At 40.6% G+C, this 15,247-nt stretch overlaps 1 protein-coding gene across 2 annotated transcripts in view; it reads right to left on the bottom strand.

The window, feature by feature from the left end:
- CORO6 (coronin 6) overlaps positions 1-5,365 on the bottom strand; it is a 39,056-nt gene extending 33,691 nt beyond the window's left edge. The window contains exon 1 of one of the 2 annotated variants that reach the window (XM_053457038.1): positions 5,128-5,365. The gene's annotated coding sequence lies outside the window, so the exon portion shown is untranslated. The remainder of the gene's footprint in view (positions 1-5,127) is intronic. The other variant, XM_053457037.1, reaches the window with a different exon arrangement.
- Positions 5,366-15,247: the final 9,882 nt, after the last annotated feature.

Genomic DNA, 15,247 nt, shown 5'->3' with positions numbered 1-15,247 from the left:
TCCACATTAGCTGCCATAACCTAAAAGTTTTGTTTGTTAGTATTCTGTATTTTATTAGCTAAGGAAGAATGATATCTGTATAAATGAGTAGACCAGCGTTCATGATTTTGACCTTAAAAGTGCATGAATCCTTTGAACCAAATATAAACTATAGATCATATGGTTTCATAGAATAAATTATATCAATTTGAAAATCTCCAAGAATGGGAGAAAATTGCTTGGTGATGTCGATTTAACATCGCATAAACACTAACAAAACTGGTTTCTAGGAATGAGTAAGCATCTCTAAATACAGAATACCAAAAACTCTGCTAATGTTAAATTAATAACTATAAAACTTCAAGTGACCATATGGTTGAAAATGAACCCGTCCTCCACACGTCTTTTATAATTACAAAGTGTGCTTTGGAAAACTACGCAATACCTTAATAATATACAAATATGTTATTTGCGTATATTTTATAATAATCATTTATAATTCACTTCCTGATCTTTGACATTCTAGCAAAACAAAAATGCACTTTCATTAACTAATTATCAAAGTAAAGTATAGGTAAGTGTTCTACTGCCGCTCCAATACATGGTTACACGCTGTCAGGGTGTTAAAAGGTACCGTAATCTGTGTTGGCTCGAATTAAAGTGCCGATTAGCCATTCCCTAGACATGCGCCGATTAGCCATTCCCTAGACATGCGCCGATTAGCCATTCCCTAGACATGCTTCTTACTGTCCTGCGCTCAAAAAGAAAATGGATAAAGCTGTATTGGCTCAAGAGAAGATCGAGTCCTCAGTCCAAATTGAAGACTTTTTTTCATTGGGCTAATTAAAAAAATGTAGATGTCACATTAGCTTTTGGGACCTCATAGGTCTCTTCTTCAGATGGAACCACTTCCTCTTGCCAAGGCATGTTTGAAGTGGCTGCCTCGCCCTGAAACTTTTTTAACTACTTTACAGATAAAGATAGAAACACAGAATTTTGGCAGCCATTCGGCCCATCTAGTCTGCCCATTATTCCTGATGTAACGACTGAAACGTGATTTGGTCTCGCCTTAGATACGGGACAGCCGTACGGATATCCCATGCATGTTTAAATTCCATTACTGTATTTGTCTACGTATTTCACATCTGTTTATGACTAGAGGCTTGTGTGCTAAAACAATGCAGGTAGTGTGCAGGAAGCGGCTTACAGCTTCCTTCCTGGGCTCAGCTGACAGTTGAGTTCCAATTCAATATTCATTAACAGATCATGGGAAATCAAGGTACATTTGTATGGAATGGCTTGCGTAAGATTTAGGTGAAAGCAAACGGGATGACAGAGCTTAAAACATGAAACCTGGCCTTCGCAGAATTATTAATTATACAAGTGATACACGGTAGATTCAATTCTGATTGTTTAACAGATGTGACAGTTCTCATTTAAGTGAAGAACCTATACGGTAAAGCTGAATGCTAAGATGAAAAAAATATATATATAAAAGCAAATGTTGAATCAAGGTGCCATAAAAAAAAATGTAATAACAGTATATAAAAGCAACAAAAACTACAAAAGCAACAAAACATTACGTTTGGCCTAGCAGAACGGGCCTTGAAATGTAACAATATGAAGAATATATAGAAATGAAAGTGGTGTCAGGGTCACCTTGTGCTCTCAAGACATCATGAGCTTCAAAACATTTCCAGAGATGAGGCAGAACATTAGGAAATATCCTGATATATAAACCACTGAAGATGCAACAATAGAGAAGGACCTGAATGGAAACCTACTGGTTTAGCGAAACAAGTGCGTAATTTTGTGCCCAGGGCTCGTATATAAAACATTAATACGATTACAATAAATTGATTGAAAGGGAATCACTAAGAGCTGCAACAACTACAGCGATCATATATTAAATCCAAATTGAGACACTTCATTGACATGTATTTTTTTCTTTCATGGGGGCCGTTACTTCACCCCATGTAGTTTAAATGAAAATAATTTCTGTGTAAATGCTACAGCAATTCCAGCTGAATCTTTTTGTGCAATGCTTTAGATTAGTACCATAATCATATTCAAACTCTTTTTCTTGGGACCTTAAATTATAATCTTTTATTTAAGCTTTAGCATATAAAAATATAAATCAGCTCTTTCTCTCGTGATTTTAAACTTTTCAATCGCCTCCGTTGGTTTAAATAATAATATGTTATAATAATAACAAAAAGCACATTTATCCATCAACAATGTAACTGGATGTAGTTCTATGTATATTTTTCTGCACTATATTTACATAGGTAGAGATATTTATATCTAAGACATCAATGTCATCTCAACTGAGAACATATCTCACCATGAAGGTTTTCATTTATAATGAAACCTAGCATTGGGAGTTTCATGAGTTGGTGCATCTAAATAATTGCCCCTCATCTGCGATAAAGCACTAGTGGGATCTTGGCACCTTAAAAAGGACTTTTGTTTTTCAGTGGAATTTAACACATATAGATAACTATTTTATTACCTGAAGTATTGAGGTCAGAGGTTCCAATGAACATCTGCACATTATGATCTCATCACAATTAATAGTCAAAATCAAAGTTTTCCACACAATAAAAAGGACTTTCTTACTGATCATTGTTGACTATATCAGTAAATATTATATTATCGGAATAAGTATCATGCTGTCTGAGCCACGCTTAATGTGTGTTTCCTTAAAAATACTTCATCAGCCAAAAAACCATAAGACAAAACGCTCACTGTCCCCACCCCATCTATGAAATGATCTTTTCAATACGTACCACTGACTGTCCCCTTTCTCCCTTCACTGAACGAGCATATCCGTTATATATCATTGTTAACCCACCTACAATAGACTTTGTACTTTACTAAGAGGGTGGTAGATAAGTGGAACAGCCTCCCAGCAGAAGGGGCATAGGCTAATACAGTGAGGGAATATAAGCATGCATGAGATAGGTATATGGAATCTAAGACCAGAGTAAGGACTGATTAAGGTAAGCGTCTCTACATCAGGAAAACAGACATAGTAGATGGGCCTGAATGGTTCTTATCTACCATCAAATGATTTGCTTCTGTGACCTTAGAGGCCAATATTTGGTCTTTTATGGTCCAAAAGGGAACTTTTTCTTTTAACTGAACAGTCAGTTGCTCCTTAACAACAATGCACCAAATGCTTACTGTTTGCATTGGGTAAAGCTGGCCAAGCCCAATGCCCAGCTTGTCGGGAGAAAATGAGCATGAAGCAAACCCAAGCTGGCTGAATTTGCCTTCTCGGCCTTCATTTTGGGTCCCTGCAGTGAGGATCTGGAGGGAAAATCTAACTTGGCTAGTATCTAACTTTGTTGGGCCAGCTTGCTAAACTCTACTTAAAGTGATCAGTGAAGAAATAGTGTTTGCTGAGCACTGTAATTCTAATTTATGTACTACTTGATATGTCCTGTTTGCCCATTGTACAGCACTGCATAATATGATGGTGCTATATAAAACGATAAACATTAATGATAATAAAAGACATGTCTGCTTATTTAATGCCTTATTATGTCCTGCTTGTTACATCTCTCCCTGGCACGCAATAGGTTAAGTTGCAATGATACATGTTATAAAGCATGGCACAAAATGGCTCAATTTATTTATTGGTTTTGGCTGAGGATGTGTTATTGATAGGTCGTTAATCTATATGTTCTGCTGTAGCCCCTGAAACATGATATACAGCAGCTAAAGGGCATCCACCTGTCAATGTTTTATGTCAAAAGCAGGCCAGCAACCTTATGGACACCTTGCTAAACGTTACAACGCAATCATCCAAATATATTTATATAATGTATTTTATATACAGTGCTACAGCATCATACGTCGCTAGACATAGAACATTGTATCTCCCCCAACTAATAATTACCTTTCCTGTATGACAATGCAAAACTCAGTGAGGGAGTTATTATTATTTACTGATTTATAAAACGCCATCATATGGGACCACAGAATGATATAATTTTGTCTTATTCAAAAAGCCGGCCTGCAAATTTTAATGTTGTTTTTCAATGAAAATCCACAAAAATTTAAATTTGAAAGATGACAACTGGCGTCCAAGTACCAACTGAATTGAGTACATTTTTGATATGTTCCTATTGAGAATCTTGTAAATCTACGTATGTGACACATTCATATTGAGTGAAGTTATGTTAGAATGTCCACTGGAAGGTCACTTACTGAAAAGAATGCAATTTAAAGCTATATGTAATCATTACAGCCCTGGGGGTTTATTTTCAATAATAATCTTCAGGTAATGTAGAATCTTATTGACCATATAGATAGAACAGACAGCGGGCACTTTTTGGTGGTGATCAGCAGATTGTTTTAGGGGTCCCTATGTTTAACAGAAAAGCTGGAAATATATATATATATATATATATATATATATATATATATATATATATATATATAAAAATATATATACCTATTTGGTAGCACTGCCCAAGCAGGGGGCAACCTCAATCACTTTATATGCTGCTGTAAGATTTCATGGAATTAATAAAATCAGGCTTTGACCAATGGAGCATTAACAGGACTGGGTGTGTGATTGATGGCACAATTCTACTTTCAGATGAATGACATTTACTTACTATGTATTTATCATAGAGATGATCAGGCATGGAATCATATATTTGAAACACCTTCTTAAAGAACATAAAGTTAAGCTTAGACTGATAAATGAAAAGTGATATGTTGTAAGAATAATGCTCATTTTTCCCCCAGGGGTATCAGGGGCAGATTTGGAGAAATGAGATGACTTTTCCCCCCAGCCCCAGTAGCTATAGAAGGAGAATCGCTGCGTGCTGCAGAGAAGAGAGGTCACTTTCCAAATATAGAAATATCTGAGCATTCCCCTGCAGGTCCTGTGACCAGAGAGGCAGAAAGAAATGCCCAAATAACTCAATAACCTTACAAATCAGGGTGTAAATGGGAAGATCGGGGTCATAGAACTCCTTCGTGGAGAAGAGAACCCTGCAGACCATTCTAAAGCCGGACTGCCTGCCTGCCCATAAACCAGGCAGTGACTTGTCAATTCATGTCCTATACATCGCCCGATCAGTGCACAGCCTGTCTCTGGAAAGCTCATTAAAGGGAAAAAAGGAGGCTTACCTGGATCAGCAGGTAGAATGAGATAAGGTGATGGATAGTGGGACAGGTGGGTTATGTGGTGTTATAAAAAAAAGCCCCTCTTTCTTATATCCTGGGTTTCCTGAGCAGGAGATGGCTGCAGGGTGTCCTCTCTCCTTGCCTGCGTGATCTTCAGTGCATGGGTTAGCTTCCACTCCCCTCTGTCCAGTGCAGATCTAGCAGTGACTGAGGCTGCTGTCTGAGTCTAAGGGGATCTGGTAGTGTATGATGCAGGAGGCTGCAGCCAGGAGGCTCTTGCTGCAGTAACAGCTGCTGCCATCAACATTCATGCAAAATAACACCCAACAGCTGAATGATGGGGTGAGGAAGGGAAATGTTCAACAGGCACAGGGAGGAGTGATGTTTCTTCCTCCATGAGTGACTTTATTGTCCTTTGTTTTTTTCTGTTTTTTTTTTTTTTTTTTCATTCAGATAGGATACCACATACCATGTAGTTCCAGCAGTTACTGTCATGGCTCATTAGATCACTTAACTTGTAAAAAATAAAGTTTTCTGGTTAGCTGGGAATCTTGAGGCATACAACAAAATGTTGTGGCCACTGCAAGCTGTGTTGAAGGTCTCCCCCTTCTTTTTCTCCAAATGCGTCTTAATTGTGGCCATTATGTTAGGTTATATTATGTAGCTAATACAACTGAGGTTGTATAATAATAATCAAACACATTGTACATACTTTGTATTAAATAATTACAATATTAATTAGCAGCATTGCAAACATCCATTTGTGCACTAACATGGCTTTAGGGTCCCAAAACAATAATATTGTACACTGACATGGTTTTCCATGCAAAGAACATCATCATTCCTTTTCTCAAATCTAGAAAGGACAGACTTTTTGGGGCCACGAATACCTCTACCTTCTCTGTTCCACTAATACATATTTTCTCTAGGGGCTAATGTGTGGTCAGTATAGAAACATAGAAACATAGAAAGTGACGGCAGATAAGAGCCAGAAGGCCCATCCAGTCTGCCCAACCTCTTAGTACTCTCCTTTAGTACTTGCCCTTATCCTATATCTAGCTTGGCATTATGCCTATCCCATGCTTGCTTAAATGACTTTACTGTATTAACATCTACCACTTCCACTGGGAGGCTATTCCATGCGTCCACTACCCTTTCCGTAAAGTAATATTTCCTGATGTTACCATTAAACCTTTGCCCCTCTAGTTTATGCTTGTGTCCTCTTGTTGTGGTTTTATTTCTTCTTTTAAATAAACTTTCTTCCTTTACTTTGTTGATTCCCTTTAAGTATTTAAATGTTTCTATCATATCCCCCCTGTCCCGTCTTTTTTCCAGGCTATATAGGTTAAGATCCTTTAACCTGTCCGGGTAAGGTTTATTTTGTAATTCATAAACCATTTTAGTAGCCCTTCTCTGCACTTTCTCCAACATATCTATATCCTTCTGGAGATATGGTCTCCAGTACTGTACACAATACTCCAAGTGAGGTCTCACCAGTGATCTGTACAGCAGCATGAGCACTTCCCTCTTTCTACTGCTAATACCTCTCGCTATACAACCAAGCATTCTGCTAGCATTACCTGCTGCTCTACTGCATTGTCTACCTACCTTTAAATCCTCAGAAATAATTACCCCTAAATCCCTTTCCTCACACGTTGAGGTTAGGACAGTACCAAATAGTCTATACTCTGCCCTTGGGTTTTTATGCCCCAGGTGCATTACTTTGCATTTATCCACGTTAAATGCCAATTGCCACAGCTCTGACCATTTTTCCAGCTTACCTAGATCGTTTGCCATTTGGCTTCTTCCTCCAGGAACATCAACCCTGTTGCAAATTTTTGTGTCGTCGGCAAATAAACATACCTTTCCATCAACACCATCTGCAATATCACTAATGAAAATATTAAAGAGAATGGGTCCAAGTACAGATCCCTGAGGTATCCCACTGGTAACAAGACCTTGTTCTGAATATACGCCATTGACTACAACCCTCTGTTTTCTGTCACTCAGCCACTCCTTAATCCATTCAACAACATTGGGATCTAAACCCAGAGATTGCAGTTTATTTATAAGTCTTCTATGTGGGACAGTGTCAAAGGCCTTACTGAAATCCAGATACGCAATGTCTACTGCACCACCTTGATCAATTACTTTAGTCACCCAATCAAAAAAATCTATAAGATTTGTTTGGCAAGATCTTCCTGAGGAAAACCCATGTTGTTTTTGATCTTGAAAGCCATGTGACTTCAGATGTTCAACAATCCTTTCCTTTAACATTGTTTCCATTAATTTTCCCACTACAGATGTAAGACTAACTGGCCTGTAGTTGCCCGACTCCTCCCTACTGCCTTTTTTTGTGAATGGGCACAACATTCGCTACTTTCCAATCCCCAGGGACAACTCCCGTTACCAATGATTCGTTAAATATATCAGTTAACGGTTTTGCTAGTACACCCCCAAGCTCTTTTAATAACTTGGGGTGTATCCCATCAGGCCCCATCGACTTATTTGTCTTTACCTTAGACAACTGAAGTAAAACCTCCGCCTCGATAAACTCACATATTTCAAATGATTCAGTCTTTTTTCCCAACTGAGGTCCCATTCCATCATTCTCATCTGTAAAAACTGAACAGAAATATTCATTGAGGCAGTCAGCTAAACCTTTATCCTCTTCTACATATATGCCTTTTGTTTTTAGTCTAACTAATCCTTGTTTAACTTTCCTTTTCTCATTTATATATCTAAAAAATGTTTTATCTCCATTTTTTACTGATAGGGCAATTCGCTCTTCTGCCTGTGATTTGGCAGTTTTTATAACTTTCTTTGCCTCTTTCTGCCTAATTTTATAGATCTGTCTATCTTCCTCACTTTGGGTATTTTTGTATCTACTAAAGGCTATGATAGTATCAGATACTTTACAGGCATAAAAGGTCCAACATGTGTATAGGAACAGTAGAAATTGGTTTATAAATTAAATTGCCTAAATAAAATACCTTAATTGCATAAATAGATTATAATCATCCCATCTCTCCCCTTAATGTGGACTACAAGAGGTGACAAAAAGAAAACATTATATTGGCCCATGAGTTTAAGGGTAAGGGTTTGCTAAGGTTTAGTTGAGGGAGGTTTAGGGAGATGCTCTGCTCTTACATTGACCTACTGTACCAATACTTTTACAGCCTGGTCAGGGCTGTCTTTAACGTGGGGCAAAAGGGGCAGCTGCACCAGTTCCAGTCATTCCTAGTGGGCACAAAGCAGCTGCCCCTTGAGCATAGGGTTGCTGGTAACCAGCCCTTAGAAGCCAGTGCCGGAATAAGTAAAATACTGGCAATCCAAATTCGATATTTTTTTTTTGCAGCAGGGGAAACAGGGAGCAGACTTCCTCAAAAGGGCGGAGCTGGCAGCTGTCAGCTCAATATTTTGAGACCCTTTTCCTTTCGGTCCTGCTCTTTCTACTCTGTCCTACATCCTTTTGCATCTGCTGGAGATCCTACCTCTGCTCAAGGTAAGAAGGAGGGAGTGAATGTGTGTCTGATTGCTGGGTGTGATGGGTGTGAGTTGTGATGGCTGTATTTGATTGGCATGAGGTGTAGTTTGTGATAGCTGGGTATGAAAAGCATGATGTGTGATGGCTGGGTGTGATAGGAGTGAGGTGTGTGGGAGTGAGATGTGATGGGTGTGAGGTGTGATGGGAGTGATGATATGGTAGGTATAAGTTGTGATGTGTGAAGAAGGAGAAGAAGAAAAGAAAGAGAGAAAAGAATGTTTAGAGATGAAAATGAATAGCACGAGAGAACAGAAAGAAAGGGAAAATAAAATGGAAGAAAGAGGAAAAAAGAGAGAAATAAACAGAGAAGGAGTATGAGAAAAAAAGAACAAAAAGAGAAGAAAAGGGGAATATATGATAGGGAAAGGGAATAACAGGAGTGAGAAAAAAGATGAAACAACAGAAGGAAGAGAGAACAAAAGGGTGAGAGAGTGACAATGTGAAAAAATGTGTAACAGAGAGTGAGAGTATAAAAGAGCATGAGTAAAAGTGTGAGAGCGTGAGTAAGAGTGAAGAAGCAACAAATGCAAACACACAAATTATGATGATGGGGTTATGTTGTACCACTGTCAATTTCTGGCTCATTAGGCATTATGGCGTACCACCATCAGTACCTGTCTTCCTATATAACTATAGGAGTCATGCTGTACCACAGTCTTTCTCTGGATCACTATATAATGATATGAGTAATTCTGTACCACCGTCTGTGTCTGGATAACTTTATAATGATCTGAGTTATGCTGTACTACCATCTGTGTCTGGCTTGCTATATAATGATAATAGTCATGTTGTACCACTGTCTGTTTCTGGTTCACTATATAATGATGGGAATCATGTTGTACCACTGTCTGTTGATGGTTCACTATATAATGATGGGTGTTGTAGTGTACCACTGAAGTCCCTCTCCCTTTTGTTCTGTCTACTTCTTGCAGTCTCTTTTTCAGAAGAAAGGACGATGGCACTGACTCTGACAGTGGACTCTTTATAGTCAGTGCAGCAAGTATAAGTGACCCCTGAATTGAGGACCCTCCAGCCACATACACGGCACCCTCAGCCACATATACAGCAAGACGGAAGGGGGCCAAAGCAAATGCTTGCTCATGGTCCAATCAATATTAAACACTATGAATGAGAAACATGCATTGACTGTTTTCATTTCCTTTTATTTGCCAACCTGCCCCCAATTTATGCACACCTGCCCCACGCTTGCCACTCTGTCTCAGGCTTGCCACTCTGCCCCCCAGATATGCCACTCTGCCCCCCAGAGTTACCAATGCATCCCCAGACTTGCCCTCTGTGCTCCAGACTCCCTGGTGTCTAGTGGGGGAAGACAGTGGACGTCTGCGTGATGCGCGTAGACAACCTCTGCTGTTACCCAGCACTTCCACCGAGGCTTCTACGACGGAGCACTGGACGCTCATGTCACGCCGACGCTCCATCATAGAAGCCCGATGGAAGTCCCGGGGTAGGTACTGCAGAGCTGCAGGGGATCTGAATCTCAGTTTTATAGTCAGACCTTTATTTGAGGTCGGATTATAAAACAACCTTGAACATAAGACGAGGGATATTTTTCAGAGCGCTCTGAAAAAAGCCTTGTCATATTCGAGCAAGTACGTTACTTCATTTAGACATTCAAGTGTGATGCACAGAAAAGCCTGTTACAATAGGTCCTCAAGCCCAAAGATCTACTTGAAAAGTTAAGAAGGAAATTGTTTTGCAATTTATGTTAATTCACTTGCCTGGGATTCATGCCAGTAGAATTGTGTCAATGTTCATCGGAAAAACTCCTGCTTAACTTTGCTACATAGTAACAAGTGGAAAAATAAAAATATGTTCTTGTCCTTTTAGAACAGATAGAATTGGATTTCTTAATAACCCATGCAATGCTGGTACCTAATAATTTTGTTTTAAAGTAAATTAAACCCAGGCTAACCCAGATATACATAAATTAAATTAGCTTTCCAGTCTGCCTTTCCAGCACTGGCCGCCACTACTGCATTGTGGGTGACGATATTAAATTAATCTATGTAATGTTTTGTTTCCTTTAATGACTCCTTTTATTTTACTTATTTGGAGGTCCCTTTCTTTAGTTGCTATCATTATAATTATTACATTTATAATATTACATTGAATTATATATTCAGGGGTGTAACTAGAAACCACAGGGTAGGGTGTGAAAACTGCCCCTGTCCCTACAACTTCAGCAAGTAACATGTCCCACAGTGCCACCTTGACACCCATATCCACACACACTTATGCATAGACGCTCATGCCCACACACACGTATACATAGACACAGGGCCGGACTGGGACTGAAAAGCAGCCCTGGAAAAATTTGGAGACCAGCCCCATATAGTTTATCTCACGGTGAAGCTCTTATACCCACACGCACCCCTTATACACACCCGAGTCACACTATGTGCCATTCTTTTTATCTCATTATTTGTATTAAAATGCCAGAAAGCAAAAGTGTTAAAAGGCCCTAATAAATGAAATACATTACACAGAATGGGATCAAATCATTTACTACTGCGAACATTTTTAGATGAAAGAGTTCCATTTTATTCAGTGGAACAAAACACTGATCACATTATTCTTCACGATATTCTGGTAAGAAACTTTTATTTCTTTATTAATTCATGTAGACTATGTTTTTTCCATATTTAATAAAAGCTATGATTGAGACATGTTTGGTTTTTATTTCCTTTCATTTGACAACCTACCCCCGAGTTATGCACCTCTGCCCCCAGGCTTGCCACTCTGCCCCCCTGATATGCCTTCTAACCCCCTATATGCCACTCTGCCTCCAGAAATGCCTTATACCCCCTATATGCCACTCTGTCCCATGATATGCCTTCTAACCCCCTATATGCCACTCTGCAATATAGGGGGTTAAAAGGCATATCATGGGACAGAGTGGCATATAGTGGGTATAAGGCATTCCTGGAGGCAGAGTGGCATGAAGGGGGTTAAAAGGCATATCATAGGGTACTCTGCCTCCAGAAAAGCCTTATGCCCCCCTATATGCCACTCTGCCTCCCTAATATGCTTTATACCCTCCTATATGCCACTCTGCCCCATAATATGCCTTTTAATCCCCTATATGCCACTTTGCCTCCAGAAATGCATTTTACTCCCTATGTCACTCTGCCTCCAGAAATGCCTTATACCCCCCATATGCCACTCTGCCTCCCTGATATGCCTCAACCCTCCTATATGCCCCTCTGCCCCGTGATATGCCTTTTAACCCCCTTTTTGCCACTCCACCTCCAGATATGCCTTTTGACCCCCTTTATGCCACTCTGCACCCAGAAATGCCTTATACCCCTATATGCCACTCTGTCCCATGATATGCCTTCCAACCCCCTATATGCCACTCTGCCATATAGGGGGTTAAAAGGCATATCATGGGACAGAGTGGCATATAGGGGGGTATAAGGCATTTCTGGAGGCAGAGTGGCATAAAGGGGGTTAAAAGGCATATCATGGGGCACTCTGCCTCCAGAAAAGCCTTATACCCCCCTATATGCCACTCTGCCTCCCTGATATGCCTCAACCCTCCTATATGCCCCTCTGTCCCATGATATGCCTTCTAACCCCCTATATGCCACTCTGCCATATAGGAGGTTAAAAGGCATATCATGGGACATTTTTGTTTACTTTATATGGCAAGCCGATCCAGCTTGCCATATTAAATAAAAAATAATATATGCCACTCTGTCCCATGATATGCCTTCTAACCCCCTATATGCCCCTCTGCCATATAGGGGGTTAAAAGGCATATCATGGGACAGAGTGGCATATAGTGGGTATAAGGCATTTCTGGAGGCAGAGTGGCATGAAGGGGGTTAAAAGGCATATCATGGGGCACTCTGCCTCCAGAAAAGCCTTATGCCCCCTATATGCCACTCTGCCTCCCCGATATGCTTTATACCCTCCTATATGCTCCTTTGCCCCATGATATACCTTTTAACCCCCTTTATGCCACTCTGCCTCCAGATATGCCTTTTGACCCCCTATATGTCACTCTGCATCCAGAAATGCCTTATACCCCTATATGCAACTCTGGCATATAGGGGGTTAAAAGGCATATCATGGGACAGAGTGGCATATAGGGGGGTATAAGGCATTTCTGGAGGCAGAGTGGCATATAGGGGGACACACTTACATACACACACATGCCGATTTTTTTTGTTTTTAACAAATACAAAAAACATTATACAGTACAAAAAATACATTATTTTACTCACCTTCTACTTTTCTTGACTTCCTGGTAGCTGCACACTGTTCTCCTCTATGCTGACAGCCAGGATGCCACTGACCTGACATCCGGTGCTGCAGCAGTCTGAGTGCGAGGGGGCGGAGCTTCCACCTCACGCTGCTCCCATCACTATGCAGCCGTCAGACGGCTGGGAATGTAATCTAAACGGCCGATGCGTGCTGATGCCGCCGGTCGGAGCTACTTTAACACTTTTTTTTTATTTTTATTTATATGGTAAGCTGGATCGCTTGCCATATAAAGTTAAAAAAAAAGTATTAAAGCAGAGGCGGACGGCGGCATCAGCACGCACCGGCCATTCAGATTACATTCTCGGCAGTCTGATGGCTGCATAGTGATGGGAGCAGCGTGAGGGGTGAAAGGTCAGTGCGAGGGGTGGAGCTTTCACCCCTCACGCTGCTCCCATCACTAGATGGCCATCGCACACGGTTACTGGGTGCTGATGCCGGCCGCTTTGATTAGATTTCGGGCAGCCTGGGGGGCAATTGTCCCCCTGCCCAGCCCGCCCCTGGCACCGAGGGAGGCGTTCAATGCCATTTGCAGCCGCTCAGCGGCTGTCTTCATGGTTAGTCTGCCGGCCGCCCAGCCCACGGACCTTCCGGCCCACCGGGAAATTTCCCGGTATCCCGGTGGGCCAGTCTGGCCCTGCATAGACACCCATGTCCACACAAACGTATACACAGGCACCCATGCCCACTTTGTGTAGAATGTAGAAGTAAAAGGGACTAGTGATGTAACAGTTAGCACTTGTTACTTGACTATATGCCCCGGGAGTAGAATAATTTGCTAGTTTGGTTCTAGTTATCTTGTTTCATTAGTCATGGTTTTTGGTTGTGATATTTAATCAGGCCCCATTATTGAATTTGCAAAAGATGAATTTTGAAAGACTCAATCGTTACAGTGTTTCAAGTCAGTCTTTTCTAATTCAACTACTGTAAATATATAGACTTTTTAGAAAGCCTAGATTAATTTATAGGCGTTGGATGGCTCGATTTCTAGTCTGTTTCGTGTGTTTGTTTTGCCCTCTAGTGGACATCAGCCATAACTACACTGTATACACTGTAGTTCATTAGGTGGATAAATCATATAAAATGATTAAAATTATGGGGTAGAACCATAGTCGTCTTCTCTGTTTATATTTATACTCTGTATTAGGCTTGTAATTATCAAGAGGCAGCTTTGTGGCCCCAGCCCTAGAGAAGCAGGATAAGACCACCACACCTGGGACAGAGGAAGCAGAGCACAGCACGAACCCAGACCACAGAGCTGTACCATGGCTGGTAGAGCTCGCCTGCCAAAGCAAGGCTACATAAAAATAAAAGCATGTACATTCCCTAAGGTTACAGACTTAGAGTGAGCAAATGGTGAACAAAACTCTTCACCTGCCGCACTAGAATTTGTAATACATCTTTATAAATCTACATAGTGTTTTTTTCTTGGCCCCTAGTCAGATTTTTAGTAAATATGAATCATACCACACTGGCGCCATATTAAGCATTAATACTATTTTATGCAGCCAGCTTATGATGTCTGCTCTACATAAAAATAATATTTAAGCGCTTTCTGACCACTTAACTAGTCAGAGATGAGGATTCTTTGTCTTTAACATTAGGTCTGAGGATAGGCGAGGATGGTGGACATGTTTGTTATGTCCTCTTCTTTCTTGGTGTCTTAAATTCCACATAAAAAGCATGCTTGTCGTTCAACAAGCAAAAGACTCAACTGATGCTGATGATGATCATAAAAGATATGAGGCCTCTTTCTTCATAAGTAGGGAATGATGCTTTCCAAAGAAATGGGCCAGGTGTTGGCCATCTCCCGTCTTCTAGAACGTGTATTACACATGTTGGAGCCCACTAGCTCAAAATATACCCACAAAAGTATATCTTTTTGGAGAAAAGATAACCCAGGGCATTTCACTAGAAGTATTTAGACACTTGTGCAACCAGTTGGTCACCAATCACTGGTAACATTAATTTCCATACCTTTCAATTCAACCTTTCAATGTTTCTTTGGATTATTTGCACAGATTACTTGCAACTGCAGAGAAACCCACCAAAATGTATTCCTGGCGGGTGGTCACGCACTGGTAGCTGGTCACATTGTGATCAGCACAAACAGATCAGAAGCAGGAGAGTTTAGTACATCACGTGCAGGGAGGTGTGTTCGGCCAAACACATCTTCTGCGGGGCATTTAGCTGGGAAAGGGGCAAATGCATTCTGCAGAATCCACCCCATGCATTTGCAAAACGGACCAAATTAAAATTTAAAGGGACCACGCAGCTATTACACTCAAA

This window comes from Spea bombifrons, chromosome 2 (genome assembly GCF_027358695.1).
Source record: "Spea bombifrons isolate aSpeBom1 chromosome 2, aSpeBom1.2.pri, whole genome shotgun sequence".
Classification (NCBI taxonomy): domain Eukaryota; kingdom Metazoa; phylum Chordata; class Amphibia; order Anura; family Pelobatidae; genus Spea; species Spea bombifrons.
Note: the sequence above shows the minus strand (reverse complement) of the source record. Positions and strands in the feature narration are given on the sequence as shown.